Source organism: Mirounga leonina, unplaced genomic scaffold, assembly GCF_011800145.1.
Source record: "Mirounga leonina isolate KUSES-001 unplaced genomic scaffold, KU_Mleo_1.0 Mir_176, whole genome shotgun sequence".
Classification (NCBI taxonomy): domain Eukaryota; kingdom Metazoa; phylum Chordata; class Mammalia; order Carnivora; family Phocidae; genus Mirounga; species Mirounga leonina.
In genome coordinates, this window is record NW_023270454.1 from 7690304 (window position 1) to 7697758 (window position 7455).

Here is a 7455-nt window from a genome sequence, read left to right on the forward strand (position 1 = left end):
GACCAAGAGCACGTGGGGGAATTACCCACAACGAGCAGGAACCCAGTGAGAAACAAGGTGAGCTGGACATCTGAGTGATACCTTCCCAAGGCTTCCCTCTGCCGCCTCTAAGACCGGCGGATAAAAGAGAAAAGGAGGAAGAGGCCAGGCTAGACCTTCCCCCCGAGGGCCTGGCTCTCCAGAATCCACAGGAAACAGAGCACAGCTGGGTCCCCCGTGAATCAGCCAGGCTGATGGACCAGGCTAATGTCTTAGTCCATTTGGGCCGCTCTCACAGAACACCACAGCCTGCTGACTTATAAACAGCAGACATTTCTTTCTCGAGGTTCTGGAGGCCAAAATCCATGCTCAAGGTGCTGGCAGATTTTAGGGTCTGGTGAGGCCTTGCTTGTTGGCTCACAGCTGGCCATATTCTCACCCTGCCCTCACATGGCAGGAAGGGGGAGGAAGCTCTCTGGGGTCCCTTTTATAAAGGCACTAATCCCATTCATGAGGGCTGCACCCTCAAGACCTAAACACCTTCCAAAAGTTCCACGTCCTAATACCATCCCACTGGGGGTTAGGGTTTCAACATATAAATTTGGGGGAGACACAAATATTCAGTATGGTAGCATAGTGTATTCAATTGCTGGTAAAACATGGCCTAGGGTAAGTCCTATGCCCTGTTTTGCTTTTGTATTTTGTACTTTTGTATTTTCGTATTTTCACCAGAGAAACAAAACCAATAGACTATACAGTAGTCCCCCATTATCTGTGAAGGATATGTTCCAAGACCCCCAGTGGATGCCTGAAACCACAGATAGTACTAAACCCTATATATATTATGCTTTTTTCCCCAAATATACATACCTATGATAAAGTTTAATTTATAAATTAGGCACAGTTAAGAGGTTAACAACAATAATAATAAATAGAACAATTATAACAATATACTGTAATAAAAGTTCTGTGAATGTGGTCTCTTTTTCTTTCCTCTCAAAATATCTTATTGTACTGTACTCACCCTTCTTGTAGGGATGTGAGATGATAAAATGCCCATGTGATAGGCTGAAGTGAGGTGACGGACGTAGGCGTTAGGACCTACGTGTTGGGCTACTATTGACCTTCTGCCTGTGGGTCAGAAGGAGGATCATCAGCTTCCGGACTGTGGTTGACAGTGGTAACTATAAACTTGGAAAGCAAAATTCCAGATAAGGGCAGACTACTGTATACATATGTGTGTGTGTGTATATATTGGGGTGGGGGGGGCAGAGGGAGATACAGAGACTGAGAAGTCCCATGATCTTCTGTCTGCAGGCTGTAGATCCAGGAGCATCAATGGTGTAGTTCTAGTCTGAGTCCAAAGACCAGGGAACCAGGAGAGTCCGCAGTGTAAATTCCAGCCCAAGGCAGGAGAAGACCCATGTCCTAGCTCACACAGCCAGGCAGAGATAGAATTCTCCCTTTCTTCACCTTTTTGTTCTACTCTCTCACCCTCTGCAGATGGGATGATTGATACCTACCCACTTTATCGAAGCTGATCTTTACTCAATCTACCCATTCAATTGTGAATCTCTTCTGGAAACATCCTCACAGACACATCTAAAAATAATGTTTAGCACAGAGGCTTTGTGCTGTGGGGGTCACCTCTAGGAGGGGAAGGTGGAACAGAGTGAACGATAGGTCTCCACCTCAAGCCGCACATGAAGCAGGCCAAGGGTTCTGAGAAGAAGGGGGCCCTGGGGACAAGAGTGACAGGTGAGGCTGAGTAGGCCAGGGAAGGCATCACCCAGGCCGTGGCAGAGTTGGTGGGCCTTGAAGGAGGCAGTGGGGACCATCCAGTGGTGTCATTTTACAGCCTGGGTCCCCAAGAACACCTCCAGGAAATTCCAGACAATCACCGTCCAGAGTGGGGTTGATGGCATGTCTGGCAGGGGTCATGCTCCCCAGCATGAGCCAGGGGTCCTGGGAGCTGGGGGAGCCCAAGCCCAAGGGCAAGCTAATGTCCTGGAGTCAAAGTCTGGAAAAGTTAGATCTGCGATCCATTCCAAGGGATGAGTTGGGATCCAGAATGAGAGACAAGGCTCCAAGGATCAAAAACCGAGCAATTCGAGAGCATAGAAGTAAACACATAAGAAAAACTCATGTGTCCTGGACAACTGTCACCAGCCTCTCTGGCCGTGTGGTTTGGAGGGGGCTACACAGGGAGGGGGTCATGTGGTAAAATTAGAGACACGAGAGCAAGATTGACTCTGAGCAAAGCTGGCCATTAAGTCTGTGGTTGGCAATAAAGGAGTAAGAGAATCATAATGACATTAATAGTAACAGACCCCAGTGGAGGATTTACTATGCAACAGAAGACCATTCTAAAGACCTTACATATAACACATCTAATCCTCACTACAATTTAGAATGTAGCTATTATGTCCACATGTACTATTATTATTCCCACTTTACACATGGGAAAACTGAGGTTTGGAGAGATTAACTTCCCAAAGTCACACAGATAATGAGTTTTTAGATGTACCTCTATTGAAACTCAGCCTTGGGCGAGTTACCCTCTCTGAGCTTCTGTTCCCTTCCTGTAAAATGGGGGTTATAATTGTACCTACCTCCTGAGGTCATTGAGGGGATTAAGTAAGAGGATACTGTAAAAAAAAAAAATTTGGAAAATCTAATTGGATTCATTAAATGATTCATGAATCAGGCAGCACCCCATCTGGCAAATAGAGGGGCACTTGGAGGAATTGTACAAAATGGAGAGTTTTTATGGGGGGGCAAAAAATTATAAGCAAAAGGAAAGAAAGGATTATTGCTGGCAAAATCACCTTCCCATGGTGGGAAGAGCAGGGGGTTTTATGATGCAGATTACCTCATCTTCCTTTGGGGAAGGGAGAAGACCCATGTCCACAGATGAATCTCATTGGCGCTTATCAGAAAATTCCTGACTGACAGGTTTGAGACCTACATTTCTGGGGGAGATTGAAACTGCAGTTAGGTTAGGTATGAAGCCCAGGTTTGATGACCTGGCCTGGCCCAAGAACCTCCATTTGGGGCCCATGGTTTTCTTTTTAACAATGCACTTGGCCAGTTGCCTGGTACATTAATCAGCTCGGGCTGCCATAACAAAGTACCACAGGCTGGGTGGCTCAACCAATACAAATGAATTTTCTCAGGGTTCTGGAGGCTAGGAAGTCCAAGGGCAAGATGCCAGATCTTCCTGACTTGTGTCATCTGGTTCCAGGGTCGGGGGTGGGGAGAGAAGTGTCTGAGAGGAGAGAAAAGGAGTGAGAGAGAGACACTTTTCCTTTTCTTATAAGGCCACGGTCCTGACAGATTAGGGCCCCACCTTATGATCTCATTTAACCCCAGTTACCTCCTAGTATCCTATCTCCAGATACAGTTGCATTGGGGGTTAGGGCTTCAGCATGTGGATTTTGTGTAGACACAATCCAGTCCATAGAATACATGGCGGTGGTGATTATGCTACTAGCCATTGTCACGAGGGTCATTATACAGATCCAGAGCTTCCTGAATAGCAGTGGCACTCACCACTGTCCTCTGCAGATGACCAGCCAGAACTCCAGCCCCTGCAACTCCCACTCCCACATTCTCCGCATTGTTAGATCCAAGAGTGATCTGGTGCATCACCAGGCTCAGCCTCTCTACTTTCCAAGACAGAAAGCAAAGACTGCTAGAGGTGAGGAGTTTGTCACCATCTGGGACTAGAACTCAGGCCTCTCGGGTCTTGGTCCCTGCAACTTCTCACATCTCTGGTTGTGCTGCAACTCTACTTCTTGGGCCCTTTTGCTGTTGGTCACAACCATTGAGCACCTTCTGATGCACATTCCCCAGAAAGTACCCCCTAGTCCCTTTCTCTCATCAAATGGCCCCTACTACTAATGTGACCCTTCATAGTATCCAGACCATTTTAGGTGCTGCTGGGAAGCCCAAGAGCTGGCCGCAGTTAAGGGGGGGGGGGGGCAGTGGGGGGGCTGGAACCATCAAGCGTGTAGCAAACACTCTGAATCAGTACACTGTTCTGTGCACACTGTGTGAGATGGATCCACCCACTTCATAGTGGGATGATTGGGTGGACTCCATGATGGAGTTCCTTCACGGACATGGAACTGGAGCAGGTCATACTTCTGCCCCCCTGGGCTCTCCATTCATGGTGAGACTGCAGACTGACAAAGCCCCTCTCTGACTTTTGGTTTCTCTGCTAGGAAACAAAGAGAGTGGTCCAGTCTTGACATTTCATCAGGGAGTCACCTGGTATATCCTGGATTCCTCTATCTTGCAATTCTAACCAAGTGTTCCTCCTCCTGCCCTGCTTAGTTGCCTTCCTGGAACTTGCCAGGGCTAAGGCATTAAAGTCTGAACCCAGACGGAGAGGTGACAGCCTGTGAGATCTCAGTCACCGGATTAGAATCATGGCCTTTGCCATCAGGTTGTTTTAATCCCCACCAGATTTGCAAAGCCTTGAAGGAACTTCTGGGCTTCCTTCTAAGGAGAGCAAAGGGGCTTCCTGGAAGCCACAGGACTGGGATATGTCTAAAACCCCCCAGGCCTGCCCACCATTCCTCAGCGAGGGCCGCCGCCTCACGGCCCCTCCAGCTGGGGTAGGACATGGCCTAAGCAGAGCCTCCAGAACTTCCCCTGGCTCCTCTTCCCTGGCCAGGGCTGAGCTGGCTATGTGTGCTTGCCAGCCTTGGACACACCTGTCAAAACAGAGCTACAGGAGAGGCGAGCAGGGAACTGACAAACATGGTTTGACCATGCTGTGCTTTCCAGCAGGGCTGGGCTGGGCTGGGCTGGGGAGGGACTAGAGGGACACACAGGCAGGCTGCGCAGCGTGCAGCCTCCCAGGGGATGGCTTGACCTGCAGAAGCACAGGTTGTTTGTTTTCCTTGCCATCACCTGTCCAGTCCCTCTGTTTTCTTTTGAACACTTCCAAAGTGCAAGGCTCTGTGTTTGATGTGGTAGGAGATGCACAAAGATTAGGGCAGTGTTCTTAGCAGGGACAATTACCCAGGAGGCCATCGAAATGCAGACTGCCAGCCTCCACCACTGCTCCAGAAGCACAGATGGGGTGGCATCAAAGGAGGAGTGATGGGGAGCAATCCCCAGGGAATTCTGATGCCCCAAATAAAATTTGAGAACCACATGTGTAAGAGATATAGAAAGTGAACTATGTTTTTTTTTAATTTATGTATAACATCTCATCCAAGTCTCACAAACTAGAAGTATTTGATTTTATACATCAGAAAACAAGGCACAGAAAAGTCAAATAATTCACTTAAGGCATGTAGACGTTATGTGGCTTTGAACCCAGCATTTACGGAAGCCAGCTATAGTGAGATACTTCTTACAGAATGATAGGATCGGGAATTTAGTTGGGCCTGTGCTTTGCAGCTGAGAAAGCTGAGATCCGCAGAAACAAACTTCTTCAAGGACCCAGAGCAAGCTATTGACAAAGCTGTAATAAGGCCCCAGATCTCAGGGCTGCCAGGCCTCTCTGTCTCAGCTGCCTTGTCACTAAACACATCTGGGGATTAGGAAGAGCAGTGCAGGAGTTAGAGACAGGAGCAGGCTTTCTGCTGTGAAAGCTGGAGGCTTTGCAAAGGAAGACAGGTGCCTACCCTCAGCCAGGCCACCAACCTCCCTATGGCCCAAGGTCTCCAAAATGGGCACCCAACTAAATCCTCGGGGGTGAGGAACAAACTATTAAATATTAAAATGTCTACTAATTATGTTTCATCTATTCTAAGTCACAGTTTATTTCCATGAAATCAGGTCTGACATGAAGTCAGCCAGGAAGTTTGGAATGACCAAGAATATGATCTGAAAATGAATTTATATTCACTATCTTTAATAATAAACAGTGCCCTAAGTGCAATTATGCCTTGAGACATTAGCCAATAATAAAACATAAAAAATAATTTACAAATAAATATATTTACATATATTGGGAAATTTTTAAAAATTCAAAATTTTTTTTCACTAAAGGGGGTGTGATAAAAATATTTGAAACCAACTGTCCTAAGTCAGCTCTGTTGCTTCTGACATTCTCCCTTGTGATAAAGCAGAGCTCTTGACTTAGAAAGAAAGAATCTCCACGTGATGATTTTGGATTTGTAGTCTGATGGTTCCTTCTTCTTCTGAACTTCAAGAACTTCTAAATGCCCTAGACAAGCCGGATTCCTAAGTTTACAACTTGAAATTTGCTTGCTCCCCATCATCCATCGTTGTCCTTATTTTAGCTTCATAGAACTCCCTTCTTCCATACGTGGAAACATTTTAAAAATGTAATAGGTAGTATGGAGATCCCACTGAAGTTGTTCACTCATTCAACAAATAGTTCTTGAGCTGCAAGTAGCTGTCACATACTGTACTTGGTAAATAAAATTAAAAAAAAAAAAAAAAAGAGGTGAGCTCCAGATTCATTTCAGCTTCCTGCCCAGGAACACTTTCCAAAGCATCTCACAGAGAGGTGGGGCCCAAAGAGAGAGTAGTGGTCTCACTAGCTGGAAGTAGTAGAGGTCAGACTTTGGGGCTGCCAAGGCAGTTGGAATTGGGTACGAGACAGGGTACTGGGCAGGAAGAAGCTGGGCACAGAGTTTCCTTGAATGTGTAGGGCAAAAATCCCAGGGTTTGTGAGCTGACTGTGAACTGATTTTAGACACACAGTAACAAAGCCTTTCTCAATGATTGATGGAATAAGTAAACAGGAAAGCAATAAGGATATAGAAAATTTGAACAATACTATCAACTAATTTGAGCTAATGATAAGACAAGAACACTGCACCCAACAACAGTGAATATTTGTTCTTTTCAAAGGCAGATAAAACATTTACCAAGACAGAGCATACTGTAGGCCATAAAACAAGTATCAACAAACTCAAAAGAATTGAAACCGCTCAGAGTATATCCTCTGACCACATGGGATTAAATTAGAAACGAACACAGAAAGATAGCTAAGTCTCCAAATAAATGGAAACTAAACAATACACTTTTAATTGCCCAGGAGTCAAAGAAAAATATTGCGAGAGAAATTAGAAAATATTTTGAACTTCATAAAAATGAAAACATAACATAACAGAATTCATGTGACATAACTAAAGCAGTGCTTGGAGGGGAATCTGTAACATTAAATACTTATATTAGAAAAGAAGAAAGCTTTTGGGGTGCCTAGGTGGCTCAGTCGGTTAAGTGTTCAGCTCTTGACCTCAGCTTAGGTCTTGATCTCAGGGTCATGAGTTCAAGCCCTGTGTTGAGCTCCACGCTGAGCATGGAGCCTACTAAAAAAAAAGGAAAGAAAGAAAGAAAGAAAGAAAGAAAGAAAGAAAGAAAGAAAGAAAGAAAGAAAGAAAGAAAGAAAGAAAGAAAGAAAGAAAAGAAGAAAGTTCTCAATTCAATGACCTAAACTTTGACCTTAAGAAACTAGGAAAAGAAAAGAAAATTAGGTAAACAGAA